Source organism: Phalacrocorax aristotelis, chromosome 2, assembly GCF_949628215.1.
Source record: "Phalacrocorax aristotelis chromosome 2, bGulAri2.1, whole genome shotgun sequence".
NCBI lineage: Eukaryota > Metazoa > Chordata > Aves > Suliformes > Phalacrocoracidae > Phalacrocorax > Phalacrocorax aristotelis.
The window spans coordinates 24,060,165-24,076,374 of record NC_134277.1 but is presented as its reverse complement, the minus strand read 5'-3'; the positions used below and the strand labels follow the sequence as shown (position 1 = coordinate 24,076,374).

Here is a 16,210-nt window from a genome sequence, read left to right as displayed (position 1 = left end):
CTAATTGCCACTAATTTCAGTGAGAGTTAGACTTTCCATCCACTAGTCCTAATTCCTGGTAATTCACACTACCTGTGAAACTACACTAGCTGGCACACTCAGGGATCGTTCTGCCAACGATGCCCTGCAAAGTGAATCCCAGAGATGGGAGGGCAGAGAACTGCTGATCAAGATATATTTGGTGGGACCCCGACTAATGGCTGCAATATAAAACTTATACAGCTAGTTTAAACAAGTTAATCAGCCTCTCACCTCCCCACCTATCTTTAAAATATGTCATATGGTGAGATGAATCTCCTGTTGATGTTTCTGGCAGAGCATGTCAGGAAGACTTGCTCAGACTAGATTAGCTGTAATTGCTGATGTTAAGCAAGATGAAGCTAAGCTGTTGTGGGCTAAGCATTCATTTGTCCTCTTCTTGCCTACTTTTCCTCTTGCTATGCTGAACCTGCACCTCTATAGAAGGTTTACATCAGGTCTAGAGTAGACCACTTTTTCCTGCAGGCTTCACCAAACCGCTTCTGAATCTCTTTTACTGTTTATGTGGATGGGGCATTCTGCTTTTTATAATGAAGGGCTTTAACTTGATTTTCTTCTACTTTTTGATGTGATTTTAACTTTTTACGATCATCTCAGACACAGTGAATCTTTCAGACTACCAAGAAAACGCATACTATTTTTTATAGGTAGGTTTGAATGGCTGTTATTTCCAGTTCTTAAAATCATGTGACAATATTAACATATCAGGTTTAGCTGGAATATTCCACACATTACAGTTTTCTATTTCCTAATTGTAAAACACTTAAGATTTTATTCTAGCAGTTCAAACTGTTAAGTGAAGATTTTAAAACTGAATTATATAAAACTTAGATACACTTTTCTGGTCACTAGGTATTAATAACAATTTATACCAGTCCACACACTCACAATGTGCCTATAAAAACATCTTTGTTGTGTCAAACTACATACTTACAGGATTTATTTTATTTTTCATGAGTAATTAGAGATGGAAAAATGTGAGTAATAGAAGTATGATTTTAAATAAAATTTTATACAAATATTTTCAGCTAAGTAAAATGAGTAATTTAGAGCAAGTAAAATTGCTAAGTGATTAATTTTAATATTTCTGAAATGCTCTGAAATAGGATTGTAACCGACATGCTTAATGGTAGATAGTCTTTTTTCAGTGGAAGCTGGATACATACCCTTGGAGGATATTGAAAGGGCAGTTTCAGAAAAAGAACATTTGGATATTTGTGTTTAGAAAGTAATAGTCTGACATGCAAAAAACAGAGTACCTTATTTTATATTTTAAAATAAAATATGTTTTGCGGTATTTAAGTTACATTTTTGCTTTAGCTTACCTTGAAAGAACTGAAAAATATTGTGAAATTCAAAATTTCTCAGTTGACAATTTTGATCTTTACTAGAACACCATTTCCAAAGGACAAATTTTAAGTTAAAATATTTTGTTCACCTCTAATATGAAAATGGGAAATATTACATGTACCTGACAATGCTAATGCAGAGCCACCATTACACTGTTTCCAGGTCAGGAAAGGATGTACTACACTTTTTATCGCTCACCGTTTCTCAATGGTTCAAAATGTGGATCTTATAGCTACACTTGAAAATGGTGTCATCACAGAACAAAGCACTCATAATGAATTAATAAAACACAATGGAATTATGGAATTAACGATAAGATTATTAATATGAAGGTAGCTTTTTTACCTGTTTTTTTTTTTTTTTTATAGCTTTTATAATATTTTGTGCTATTGACCTAACTGGATTGAATTGCTCCCAAGAGGTACCTCTAGCTTTGCAGTGTTTTCTCAGAAGAGAAAGTCAATGGGGAAGAAAAACCTTCCCCAAAGACTGCTAAACTTCATTTTAAGAAAACTTCCTATAAAGTAAAATACGCACATGTAATTCAAGGTTGTGAATTACAGCAATTCTAATGAAAAAAGTTTCTTTAAAAGTACAACATTAAAAATAAAGTATGTGAAAAGGTGAAAATGAAGATTGTGGCAAAAAAAACCAAGTTCTGGAGCTGATCAGACTACTTTTCCAAATCATAGAATTATAAAATAGCTCAGGTTGGAGAGGACCTCGGTGGCTCACCTAGCCCAACACCCACTGAACACAGGGTGGACTCTGAAGTCAGAGCGGGTTGCTCAGGGCTATGTCCTGCTGGGTTTGGAATACCTCCAAGGATGGAATCTCTCAAGCTGTCTCCTGAACTTCTCAAGCAGTTTCTCTCAGGCCTTAATTTTGAAGCAGCTGGAAGTCTTGTTCCTATTCTTCAGAGCTCCCTTCTCATGTTGAAAGTCCCTCTTGTTGACTTTCTGATTCTTTTTTACTTTAAGACCATTTTACATAATTTTTACATTTTAAATAAGCTTTCTGGTGGGTCTCTTCAGTTAACTTAGGTAACTCTCCTGTATGTTTTCAGATCAGCTTAACATGACAAAAAATGAGGAAAAAAAACCCCGGTGGCTAAAACTTCCTCCTATCCCTTATAAGTGTTAGTGTATTGGCAAAGTTATCACTGATTATAGAAAGGACTTAATGAAACTTCAATACTTGATTAGTCTTTGAAAAATTGGTCAGTTCTCATCAATCTTCCATTAACTTAACAGGAATTGTTGTCGTTTTTATTTAGAACTGATCATCATTTGAATGTACAGGATAATATAGAACCATAGAATGGTTTGGGTTGAAAGGGACCTTAAAGATCACCTAGTTCCAACCCCCCATGGCAGGGACATCGTCCACTACACCAGGTTGCTCAAAGCCTCTTCCAACTGGCCTGTGAATACTTCCAGGGATGGGGCATCCACAGTTTCTCTGGGCAACTTGTTCCAGTGCCTCACCACCCTCACAGTAAAGAATTTCTTCCTTACATCTAAAATAAATCTACCCTCTTTCAGTTTAAAACCATTACCCCTCATCCTGTCACCACGCTCTCCGATAAAGAGTCCCTGCCCACCTTTCCTGTAGGCCCCCTTTAAGTACTGGAAGGCTGCTAGAAGGAGCCTTTTCTTTTCCAGGCTGAGCAACCACGACTCTCTCAGCCTGTCCTCACAGGGGACGTCCTCCAGCCCTCGATCATTTTTGTGGTTCTTCTCTGGACCTCCTCGAGCAGGTCCATGTCTTTCTTATGTTGGGGTCCCAGAGCGGGATGCAGCACTCCAGGTGGAGTCTCATGAGAGCAGAGTAGAGGGGGAGAATCACCTCCCTTGACCTGCTGGTCATGCTTCTTTTGATGCAGCTCAGGATGCAATTGGCTTTCTGGGCTGTGAGCGCACATCGCTGGCTCATATTTAGTTTTTCATCCACCAATATCCTCAAGTCCTTCTCCTCAGTCCACTCATTGCCCAGCCTGTATCCATGTTGGATTACCCCAACCCAGGTGCAGGACCTTGCACTTGGCCTTGTTGACCTTCATGAGGTTCACATGGGCCCACCTCTCTACCCTGACAAGGTCCCTCAGGATGGCTGTAAACAATTTTAGCATCATATTGTGTTTCATTTCAGGAACTGAAGATCAGTTACAGGAAGAAGGTAATGCACCAGCTGTCTCTGAGGAAGCACAGAAGGGATCAATACTAACTGGACAGAAAATACAGTCCACTCAGAAAAGCATTAAAAAGTTCAGAATACAGAACAATTAACCTGATGTAAAAGCTGTTCTGCTTGTGAGAGCCTCTGTAGTCTTACCTGCATATGCTTTTCATAACTAATGGTGTAAGAAAGGAACATAATCCCACTCAAGAGAGAGTAACTTTTTAACAAAATGTGTGAAGGCAGCCTACGTTTCTGGTTAAAGACTCATAAATTGACAAAATCACATGAGAGTTCTATGGAAACAGTCTTTTCTCCTGAAGATAAATTAATCTTTTGTTGTGATACTTGAAAAACTTTATTTGAGTGATATTACGAAACAAAATTACTTGAGTATGGGGATAGCCTAAGTAGCAACTTAATTCTTTTAATAATAGAACAAAAATAAAACCAGGTAATTAGTCATATAACTCAAATAATACACCCTGAATAGAGAATAATTTCTATATTTGTCTAAATGTTTTGCTATCTATTGTCCAAAACATCTGCGTTAGCAAATAAATTCCTGACAATTAAGATATCATTGCTGAACTGGCTAATGACTTAAACTTGCAAGAGATCATATTCAGCACTGAGTAAGGAGCAATTCTTTTAAAATTCAATACCATGAAATGCAAAAAGTGGTTTAAATTTGCAACTTCTTTTACTGGATAGTCCCAGGAAGGGTAAGTGGGATTTATGACTAATCCTTCCAGAGAAAGGCTGAAATTATTATTGTTGGATGAAATAAGAGCTGATATAGCATTCATTGGTCTTTTCCTTCTTCTTTTATGTTATTAATATTGGGTACTGAGTAACAGCAAGAATTTCTGCAGTTAATTAATACATTTTTTAAAGATCAGTTAATTTGGGATTTCCCAACATGGAATATAGGATAAGGAGGATATTACAAAGAATATACATGTCGCTCATTACCCTCCATTAATGTATTATATTTATCCTGATGGATGGAATCCTTTTATTTTAGAATAGGAGCCTCCAGTTTTATTTTTTAAAATTATGGAGTTGAATAAAACTGAATGGCTGTACTTTTTTATTGGAACTTTATGCACAATTATCTGTGAGTCCTTGCAACTCTTATTTTCAGTTGTCATTCCAGACGTTATAGGGGTGAGTATAAAACAAAGACGTAAAAATCTTCACTGCATGCTTTACATTTTCTCATTTTTTCCTAACTACCTTTATGATAAACCAATAAAAGGATACTTTCTTTTTTTCAATTTGCACTGCAAAAGTGAGGAACCAGGCAAAGCTCCTTGCTATGGAGAACAACAACATATTGTAACAAAATGCTTAAGCATATGCCTCAAAATGAGGATTGCTCTCATTGCAGCACTGTGTTTGTTCACATGCTTAAAGTTAAAAGTAGTCAGAGAGAAAAAAAATATCATCTTGGACACCAAGTTAGGAAATGTCATGTTTTAGGAGACCTGGCAAGTTTGAAGTCATGATTCTATGTATAATAAATAGGAGATTTATGAAACGTCTTTGTGTTTCTTGCGCAAAACCTAAAAACAAGGACTATAAGGCTGACTGAATAGATCGAAACAGAGGAAGACTAGATAAGGTACAGAAGACTTGAGGGAATTATCTGTACAATAGAATGGTTTTTCAAAAGATAAAGCATCCAGTTCTGCAGAATATTTAGACCAAATTAAGCACTTTCAGATGTCATTTGGTGAATAAATCTCAATTGTCTAGGTAACAAATATTTCCTGTCTAGTTTTCAAATAAAACAGAATAATTTACAACGGTTTCATTCTTTTCCAGGCTACAGGTTCCAGGCTGGCACTAATTGCCCAAAATGCAGCTAATCTTAGGACTGGGTTTGTTTTGTCACTGATCCATGGCTGGCAGCTGACTCTTCTGCTTTTAGCCATTGTGCCAATTATTGCTGTCACAGGAATGATTCAAATGAAGATGCTTGATGACCACACAAAAAAGGATAAGAAGGAACTGAAAATGGCAGGAAAGGTGACGGTTTTATCTGGTTTTATGTTTTACTACACAGTGTTGTTTAATAGGGACACTGGTGATGGATCAAGAATATACTCCTCAAAGAAGTAAAAGTCTGCATTGTTGTATTGTTCTGACGAAATGGTGATACAGCAAATATGAAGCTGAAAATTGAAAACTTTATTAATTTATGTTCTCAAATAGTTTGTAGTATTCAGAGCTTACTAAGCATTTTAAAAGTCCTGAGTCCCTCATGCCTGTCCCAAGTCTGCATTTGAGTTCCTTATTCTTTCCCAGAACTGTGCTTTTTTTTGCTTTTCTTCATTTCTTTCCAGCTTATTTTCTTTCAGAGCCCTTCTCTTCTACCTGTCACATATCTTCTCTTTCTCTCAACATGCAGTTGTCTGTGGGCTTACTATAAAAAGGCACAGTATAAAAACCACCAGTAACAAGGATGCATAAAAACATCACAGTGACAGTGTAGCTGACCATGCCCTGCAATCCTTTGCTGTGATTTTCATTCCTTCCCCTGTCAGCTGAGAAGGGAAGCAGGAGCCTGGGAATCTGCTTCAAAGGAAAATGTGAGCGTGGTAGCAAAGAGGGAGGGTGTAACTTCATTTCATAACTTCAAGGAGAACTGTTTTCTCACTTCCCAAGAAGTGCTGTCTCGGAAGAGAGCGTGCTTTGTGGGGGCTGGGTTTTTGACACACCCCAAGCAGCACAGCACCTGTGTGATCTTCTGCCCTTTCACTCCTTCCCATTACACTGTGGTCAGCTGTGCAGGGAAGTCCGGGCACAGCAAAACTTATTCTCTCTTTCCATTATATATATGAGGAAAGTTTCTCAGAGGCATTTCTGTGCCTCCAGGCTGATTAGAAATTGGTTTTGGGTGTTTATTCCTAGCTATTTTCATGCTAAAATAAAAAGAAAGGAAATTCCTCTTGGTTTTGCCTGCCAGGCAATTTAGTATGAATCTACATAGCAGTGATTCACTGTAAGGTCAAATCACAAGGCATCTGCAGAACATTGTCCCCTTGACACACACAAATGAGTATTCTCTACTAACATTTTTTCCCAGTGAAAGTGTAACAAATAGTCAAGAGAATTCAAGGGAATTAACTAATCTTTTATTTATCATTAATTTTACAACAGTTTTCAGCTGAGGCTTACAATGCAACTTGAATTTAACAAAGTTTCACAACACTCTTTTGAAATAAGTATCCAGTACAATCGTATCATCTGGCTAAAATCGTTATCTGTTTTCTGTGTCTTTTTCCAGATCATACAATGATTGCACTGGCTACCTATCAGCCTTGGCTCCCAACAGTAGTTCCCAGCAGTGGTTGGAAAAAGGCAAGGCAGGGTAACGCAAGGACCAGAAGTGAAACTTGGAAACCTCTGTGAGGCCTCAGGTTGGCTGTCAGAAAAACAAATTCATTAAGGGTTGTTAGTGAGACAACCGTAAAGCTTCTCAGCCTCAAAGCCTGTTTAAATTGGCTGTGCAGAGAAAAATTTCACTTCACCTGCCTGTAAAACTGTTCTTATCAGTAATGCAGACATAAAGAAAGCATGATGTTTCTCTTTGTAGGAGAGCCAGATAATATTTACATGCAGTTATGTTAGTTTTTCCACGTTCTTTAATTATTTCAATATCTTATCCCTCATGTTACGTAGTCTGCTCTGTTTCTTATTTGTAGATTGTCTAAGCATTTATTCTACTCACTATGTAGAAGTAATGATGTACAAAAAAGAGTCTGCCAAGTGCATGGGTATAGTTAAGTTTTTGGAGGTTAGCTTTCATGTGTTTAGAGCTGCTAGGCTTTTCCTTTTTCTTACAGAGTTGAAGGTTGAGAGTCATGTTTGCTTCCAAGCTGTTTTCTACACTTACTGCTCTACAAAGGCTGATGACTCACAAGCCTAGAGGTGTTTTGTTACACATTAAAATAAGAAGTTAAAATAGATTTATTTTTAAAATAATGTATGTGTTGAAAAAAAAGAAACCTGATCTTCTTTACATGATAGGGTTGTCAAGAAAAAATTCAAAATACTGTCACTAATTATTCATAAAGTTTTGCCAAACAAGTAACCTTGTTGAGTGCATTCTTATGTGTTGAAGTATTTTAAAGTTATCTCATAGTCAAGCAGTTTACAGCTGATTATCATTATCTCATGCCAGCTTCCTTGGAGACTATTTGTGAGAACAGTTACATGGTTGTTAGGCAGTGACCTGATTATCTGGTTTTGGCGGACTGTATTTATCAAAATGATTTTTCGAGATCCCCAATTTCTGGCAAAATTTAAAACATATGTATTTCCGTAGCAATTCAGCAAAATGTTTCACTCTCAACACATCAAGCAAACCTGAAGGAAAACAAGTCCCAAGCATCTTCTTTTAACTCTAGGTAAAGATCTAGCTTTCTCTTTAAAAGAGAGTTCTTCCTGGAAAACTGGTGGTCTTTCTTCACACAAGAGATAAAAATAAACTACCACCACTGAAAGGTAGTGCAGAAACAGCATAGCTAAAAAAGAGTAAATGTAGTTCGTTACTTCCTTATGAGCAGCAGAATTCATCATACACTTTTCTAATGGAACCGGTTAGCTCCTGGTACAAACCACAAACACACGATTTGGAGCGGTGCAGACACTACAGGGGGCTTCTGTGAAGGCGGTGGGATTCCACAATGTATAAATCTTACATGGGTGAAAATACATGGCAAAACAGAAAGATTTTCAAAAATATAAAATTAATAGGAATTAGATGCCAAGCTGCCATATGGGTCAGGAAAATCTGGCTCTACATTTTTAAGCATGGCCAGTAGTTTTGAGTTTCTTGTTTAGGAGCTTTGAAAGACTCCTGATATTCCAGAAACGCTGAGAGGGCACCTTGGGAAAGGATTTCTTTATAGGTGAGCTCAAAATCACTAGTTGCTTTTGAAAATGTGGACATAAGTTTACTGTGCAGTTCCCAATGCATTTGCAGGTGACATAGGCTTGTTCAGTTCATCCTGACTATGCTGCTGCAGCGATGACAGCTGCATAGCATCATCCTCGTGACAGATTACACAAATCCACTGGAAAACAAAATCCCAATGCTGTCCTGTGCTAAAATATATGCTGTCTCAACTTCACTGCTATAATCCACGCTAACTGGTTATATTTAACAGTAGAATACCTACAGATGTTGCAACCACACTTTCAACAGTACTGTAGACATGCTTCTATTACAGTTACTCTATTTATCAGATTCTGTTTAAATATTTCCATATAATCTTGATTTTCTTCTGACAAATATCTGCTCTCTGATACGGATTTCTTCAGAACCCATAGAAAATACTCAAACTTCTGTTACTTTGACTCAGGAAAAAAATTTACTATATATATGGGCAAAGTTTGCAAGGTAGGTAAAAGAATGCGTCTTAAAAAAAATGTAATTCCTTTTTAAAATGAACATAAATTAACACCAATAAACTGAATCACAATTTATGTCTGCCAGTGCATCATAAAATCTTTGATTCCAAACTCAACTTTGACATAAAATATATAAGTCGCCTTTCCCTTTGAGCTAATGTTCTTGCCATTTTAGGTAATGTTCTAAAGGTAATGTTTCAAATTACTTTTTTTTTTTCTCTTCCCCAAATTCTTCATGAAGTTGTTATTGGCTGCTGTAATTCTTGAAATGGAAGACTGTCGTGGTTTAGCCCCAGTCAGCAACCAAGCACCACGCAGCCGCTCGCTCACTCCCCCCTGGTGGGACGGGGGAGAGAATTGAAGAGTAAAAGTGAGGCAACTCATGGTTTGAGATAAAGACAGTTTCAGAGGTAAAGCAAAAGCTGCGCATAGAAGCAAAGCAAAACAAGGAATCCATTCACTCCTTCCCATGGGCAGGCAGGTGTTCAGCCGTCTCCAGGAAAGCAGGGCTCCGTCACACGTAACGGTTACTTGGGAAGACAAATGCCATCACTCTGAATGTCCCCCCTTCCTTCTTCCCCAGCTTTATATACTGAGCATGACGTCGTATGCTATGGAATATCCCATTGGTCAGTTGGGGTCAGCTGTCCCGGCTGTGTCCCCTCCCAGCTTCCTGTGCACCCGGCAGAGCTCGGGGAGCTGAAAAAGTCCTTGACCAGTGTAAGTGCTACTTAGCAACAACTAAAACATCTCCACATTATCACCACTGTTTCCAGCACAAATCCAAACATAGCCCCATACTAGCTACTGTGAAGAAATTTAACTCTATCCCAGCTGAAACCAGGACAAAGACTTTATTAATTCTTATAATCACAAGCTCTTTCTTCTGAGGGTATCTATTGTTTAACAATCAAGAAGACATTTTTCACCTGTATGTTTAGGTAGGATTCCTATAAAAATCCATGGGATTTTCCCGAGGGTGGACCTGCATAGCAGCTTCTGTATTTGTTCGCTCTGCTATTTTATCAAGGTACTATTGCAGATCATGTGAAACCTCAGAAATTGTCACTTGTTTTAGTTCAACGTAGGACAAAGCACAAAGATTATTTTTATTGAAGTAATTTCTTCTTTGTAGCAATTCTAAAGTTCTCGATGATTTTCCTCATGTGTCAGTTAGTTGAAACTTTGAATTGCAACTGTATTATAATTTTGAAAATAATTTTAATGAATGTATGAGGTAAAGACAATACCAATTGTACATGCTCAAAATAGAGCAATTTCTTCATCTATCCCAACAGCCTCATCACATTTTGTGGAGAGGAAACTGAAACGTACAGGAATGATGATGTCTTAGGTTAGGATCTTAGAAAGAGCTGGAGGTTATTTTACTTTAAAGTAGTAAGGACTTGTGATTTTTGTTTGAATTATAGGATACTCGTCACATTCTTGAATGCTACAAGTGGATGTACAATACAATCGTGATTATATGTTTTTTCTGATATAGAAATTCTGTAAAGAAGGCACATATCTTTCTATTTACTTTTGCCTTTACACAAGCTATTATGTACTTTACTTACGCTGACTGTTTTAGGTTTGGTGCCTATCTAGTAGGAAATGGACATGTGCATTTTAAAGATGGTGTAAAGACGTGTGGTTTAAAGACGTATCTCTTTGTTAGATTCTTTTTGTCCATGTGGGAGAATATGTTTGATTTTTCCATAGGTATCATGAAGTCATGGAGTATAGAACTGAAAAAATCAATAAATACTTCTGTCTTCCATTCTTCACCTTTACATTCCCCTTCTTTCCTTACACTATTACAAATCCAAAATAAATGAAGATTTTATCCTGTGTTTAGCTACCTATATACAATTTCCCTTCTAACCAGGCTGCCCAGGGTAAAAGGAAGGCAACATGAAGACAGGCAAAACAAAGCCATTCCTTGTTTGCACAGCCAAGCAGGTTTCTTTAACAAGAGAATCACATGGCTTAGCTGTAGGGAGCGTAGGTGGACAAGATTAAAAGGTAAGTGGAGCAAGTAACAAATGAAACTGAGGTGAGGAAATTATAAGCCCTGGGACAAGAGAGGTGGAGAGCAGGAGAAAAGTTCAGCAAACACCCAATCTGGAAAATGCCCAGCCGAAGCTGAAAAAGCTTCTCTGAGTGTTTCCAGTGAGTTGATCTCACTGACTGGCACCTTTCTAACCTTCCCTTTCCTCCCTCCCTATCTCCAGCATCTAACCAAGTCTTTTGCTTTTCTCTCTGCAGCTGAAATCCCTGTCCGTTTTTGACAATAGCCACCTTGTCTCCCATGCACATCCCATCCTCACTTTCAGCACTTGCCACACTCTTGCCTGGCAAAAAATGCTGCTTCTTACCCTGATTACACCAACGTCTCAAATACTAGCATTACCCTGCCTTCCCCTGCACATCAAAGTGAATCCCTTCTCCTCATGTATCTCCCTTTGCTCATCCCAGATTTCATCTCTCTTTCTCATCTCCCATTTGCCTTTTACTTTTTTCTCCTGCACTCAAGGATTTGATTGTGCCTGGAAAACGACGCCATTCAAAGGAAATGCACAATGACAAATTTCTCCATAATCCTCAGACTGCTCCACAATACCTTCAATTCTATAGATGAAGAAACTGAGCAGCAAGGAACTATACATCCTACCACATCTCATGCATTAAGAACAGAAACAGAAATCCAGACAAGTGGGCAAGGAAGGGAAGCTTGGAGTGCTACTCTCCTTCCTACAAAAAAAATTATGGATTTTCTCAATAAGGAAGAAAGTCACAGAGTCTGCAGCGGACAGGTCTTTCTTACCCTACCTCAGCCTTATTAATGAGTATTTATCTGAAGCCCCTCATCCCCCCCATAAAAGCTTTTCTTGCCTCTGCCACATTAATGTCAATATATTTTTCTCGTTTTCATCTTTACAGAGTTTTTTCAGCTGTTGTATTTGGTGCAATGGCAGTAGGACAAAGCACTCCTTTCGCTCCAGACTATGCCAAAGCTAAGATGTCAGCTGCCCGCTTGTTCGTGCTGTTTGAAAGAGTACCCTCTGTACATAGCTACAGCGAGGAAGGAGAGAAGCCTGCAAGCACGGTGTTATGCACAGCATAGCATACGCCTCTAATTTATTTCAAGCCTGTTTTGTTTTTTTTCTCCCACCCACATCACAGCTACTGAGAACAAGTAGTCCGTGAGCCGATTCACGTCTGACCCATCCAACCAAGTCGGGGTTAAGCATTGCTTTGTGTCTTCTCCTGCCCAAACCTCACCTGCTTCGGTGAAACAAGTTTAAGACCCAGCGGAAGACTTTCTTGCATGAAGGTACCTACCTGAGCATGGATCTTGAACATGTAACTAGGCCTGTAATATTTAACCAGAAATTTTTGAGGGATAACTTATTTGCAAGTTGTCCATAATGAACTGTCACATACTTTAGTAACCAACAATGTATATGAACATATGGGTGCATGTGGCCTGGCATATAACAGAGAGGACAGAACGTTCCATAAATTTATCACATATATATTATAAACCTTGTATATATTATGTATATATATTCATATATATACATACACGTAATAAAGGAAAATAGCTATGAAGTCTTATGAAGTATTATACATTTAAGCTGTTATGTTCAATGGTCATTTGCATATGTCTATATTTACATTGTATATATCCTCATTCATATGAACTATTTCTTCTTGTATAGGCATATATCCACATTACATATATTACATTATATAGTAAATTAATTAGAAAACATCTTTAAGCAGAAGGATTGATTCTATACACAGATCAAAAATAGTAGATTATTTTCAGTATCTTTAAGGACAAAAATGAAAAAAAAAAATCAGCAAAGAACATGCCAAGAATCTGAACAAGGTCCTTGCAAAGCAGACTGAAGACAGCCACCTAGAGTTATTGTTACTTTTGCAAACGTAATCTTGTTTAACAGATTGTGCAAGGGAAGCTGTCAGAATTTGTGTTTACAGAACAGAATCTTATTTAAAACATGCCTGCAGGGTAGGAGAGGATTTTTGTTTTCACAACAGCTTCTCACTACATATTAATTCCTGGAGGAAAAAAGAAATTTGATCCTTTGGAAAAACTCTCACTGATCTCTTTTATCAATGCTCTTCATACTCTTTTATGATCTGTTACACTAGCCTAAAAAATTGACCTAACTCTACTGTTTCAATCAGAAAATATTTGGTGGAAATACAGCAGTCAATGATGCGGCATTTGACTACCCAACCCAACCGAAGGCTTGGTACAGTATACTCTGCCATAACAGTGGGCTCTCACCTCACAGCCAGCTCTGTGAGAGGGTATGATGGGTTTCAGACTTCAGTAGCAGTTGTCTTCACCTCAAACTCACAGCCTCCTTTTTTCAACAGCTCATTAGCCAGGTGTGTAAAGTCACACATGGTGTTGGCTTGGAAAAACAGGCAGAAGCCCACCGTCTTGTTCCTGCTTCCTTCTCTCCTTTTCCCTATTCATACCTGTTATTACCTCCTGGTTGCATCTGATATAACAAGCTGAGTCTCTGGTACAGTGGATCTTTTTGCTGCAAAATAAATAGCACCTTGGAGGGAAAAGCAGTTTCAGGTTTTCTACGTTGGTTGTGAATAATTATGCTAGGGAAAAAAAAATCCCAGAGGTTGATCTGCTCACATCCCACTGAGCAGCTGCTGGCAGGTAAATTTAAGCAAAGGCTCTTTCTACCTGCTGGCTGAACTCGTCAGCTGAAGCCAGCATCTGCTTGTCAGCTCGCTCTTGTTGAAAAGATGGGCTAGGACAAATATTTCTCAGTCAATAAATTCCCACAGGCTGAGGAGGTTGGTGGGTTTTCACTGCAAGGCCTCATCTCTTAGACGGGAGATGTACATTTGTTAGAACAGCAGGTAACAAACAGGGAAATCACAGAGCTGGAATCAAATTTCTTGAGTAAATTTGTGTCAGCTTTAAAATAGGGTGCAAGGCAGACAAGATTTTGAATTTGACTGGCTTCTCATTTATCCTAAATCACTCTCAATGTCTCTCAGGCTGAGTTTTCTTCTTACAGAGAACCAGGGTGGTGAAAGAAGAGCTGACTGCTCAGGCTGCTTGGTGCTAAGCCAAGTCTTGAGTTTGCTCCCAGCAATGTCACAACCTTCCTCTTGCACCCTGCACTCAGCTTCTTTGCACCTGGGTCCCCTACCCCAAAACAAATGACACTTGGGCAGCATCACAGGGTTTGCTCTGCAGTTAAATACATTCAGAAATGTGTTTCTCAGCTCAGCTACTGTATGTAGGCTCCTCACTCACACTTGCGCCGGTGACTGGGAAAGGGGCTGCCCCAGACTCATCACTCAGTAGAAAACCAGCTCAAACATCACACTCCACGGGATTAGGTCTGAATCCAGGGTTACACTTGTGGTTACTTTCTGTGCCTAGAAATACATCACACATGGGGGACAAAGGAACCCAGCTCTCTGGTGGTCAGAAGCAACACACTGCTCTTGCCTGAGCTCTTACAAAGCAGCCCCAAATCCTGCTGTTAGACAAAGCTACCCTGCACTGGATACAGAAAGCAAAAAGGCTTTGCAACCAGGAATGGAGATTTGCAACTTAGCTGGTCATGCCAACAGGAGGCTTCTTTTTTTATAAACAAATCAACCAGCCTTGCCCAGCCCCCATCCCAAAAGCAATTCAGTATTATCAACTTTCAAAATAATTTTATTGCAACATTTGACGTCTTTGTGGCCACAGAGTGCAGAACATCAGGTGACATTACACAACCTTCAGAGTATTTAAAAAAAAAAAAGGCGGGAGGTGGGGGGCGGGTCATGTATGTGCAGGAAGTCAAAAGTGGGTGTATTAAGTACACCATTCTTACTGCTTAGAAACTACACAAAATTATCCAGCATGTTATTTGATTACACCATGATTTTAGAATGGAACTATTTGGTCAATTAAGTTGTAATTTTTTAATGAGTGCAACTGAAATTTGGAACAGTTTTCCACATTGCTGAAAGTGAGTGAGAAAGTGCATGGCTTGTCAAAGGAACCAGACCAATTTGTCAGGGAAAATTTCTAAAACTGACAAATTAAGACCTGCCTGCGGCAGTGAGGAAGAAGCAGTCTGCGGCCCTGGAAAGTCTGCTTGACCTGACTTCTGGGGCAAGTGAAAATATGAACTGTCTGTCCCATCCTCCACCCTGATGTGGGAGACTAGGGGCACCACAGGTGGAAACAGCTGCTGTACTTGGTCTTAATTCACTTTTTGGTTTGTTCATTGTGCAGATTGTCCAAGAAGCACTGGATAAAGCCAGAGAAGGTCGCACCTGCATCGTGATAGCTCACCGCCTCTCCACCACCCAAAATGCTGACGAGATTGCTGTGGTGCAGAACAGCAAGATCGTAGAGCAAGTGACCCATCAGCAGCTCCTGGCTGAAAAAGGCATCTACTATTCTCTGGTTCAAAGTGGGCCATGCAATGTGTGACAGTGGGCAGTACCTGTTGCTGAAGCGCAGCTGTACAGGTGGTTCAGCCTTTTGTACGTGTTTATTAAGGATGTTTCACTACTTCTGGTTTTGGTAAAATTCTGTAGTTCCCTTAAACCCCATAACTGATAAATAAATGAGGTACATTTGCTTTAAGAACCCAGTCCTCTTCTTCCACCAGCACAAAAGCTGTTTTTACATCCTCAACACAGATAGACCCAAAGCAATATTTCAGGTATGACTGTTCCTAAATAAATGCACGTGCGAACCAGAGCAGGGGAAAAAGGAAATCTGTTGGGATTGGCAACCAGTTCAGTCCCACCAATGCAGAAACCTGGCTCCTATTCTTGGCTTGCCAATGCACTAATGGATGCAGCTGATTTCTGCAACCCCCTGCTTTAGCCTCAAGGTCTTCAAAGCAAATGGTGCCTGTTGTATCACAATGGGACTGCACAGCTTAACCACCCTGACCTGAAATCAGAGCCCCTACTGCATTATTCTCCTTCTGCATTGATTACAGGCTTTCCCAAATGCACACAAGGAAAAAACAAAACTAACAAACAAGCTACAAAAACCCATCCCTGTTTAACACTTTATGCTGTAGTCCCACATTGTCCACAGAGCACAAACTTAGCAGAACAACTTTTGAATCAGAAGTGCTTTACTCCTTACAATAAGAATTAACACCACGCTTGTCAATTCACGCATCCACAGCAC

At 39.0% G+C, this 16,210-nt stretch overlaps 1 pseudogene; it reads left to right on the top strand.

Moving 5' to 3' along the window:
* LOC142052243 (phosphatidylcholine translocator ABCB4-like) overlaps window positions 1-15,493 on the top strand; it is a 36,034-nt pseudogene extending 20,541 nt beyond the window's left edge.
* The last annotated feature ends 717 nt before the right edge of the window (window positions 15,494-16,210 follow it).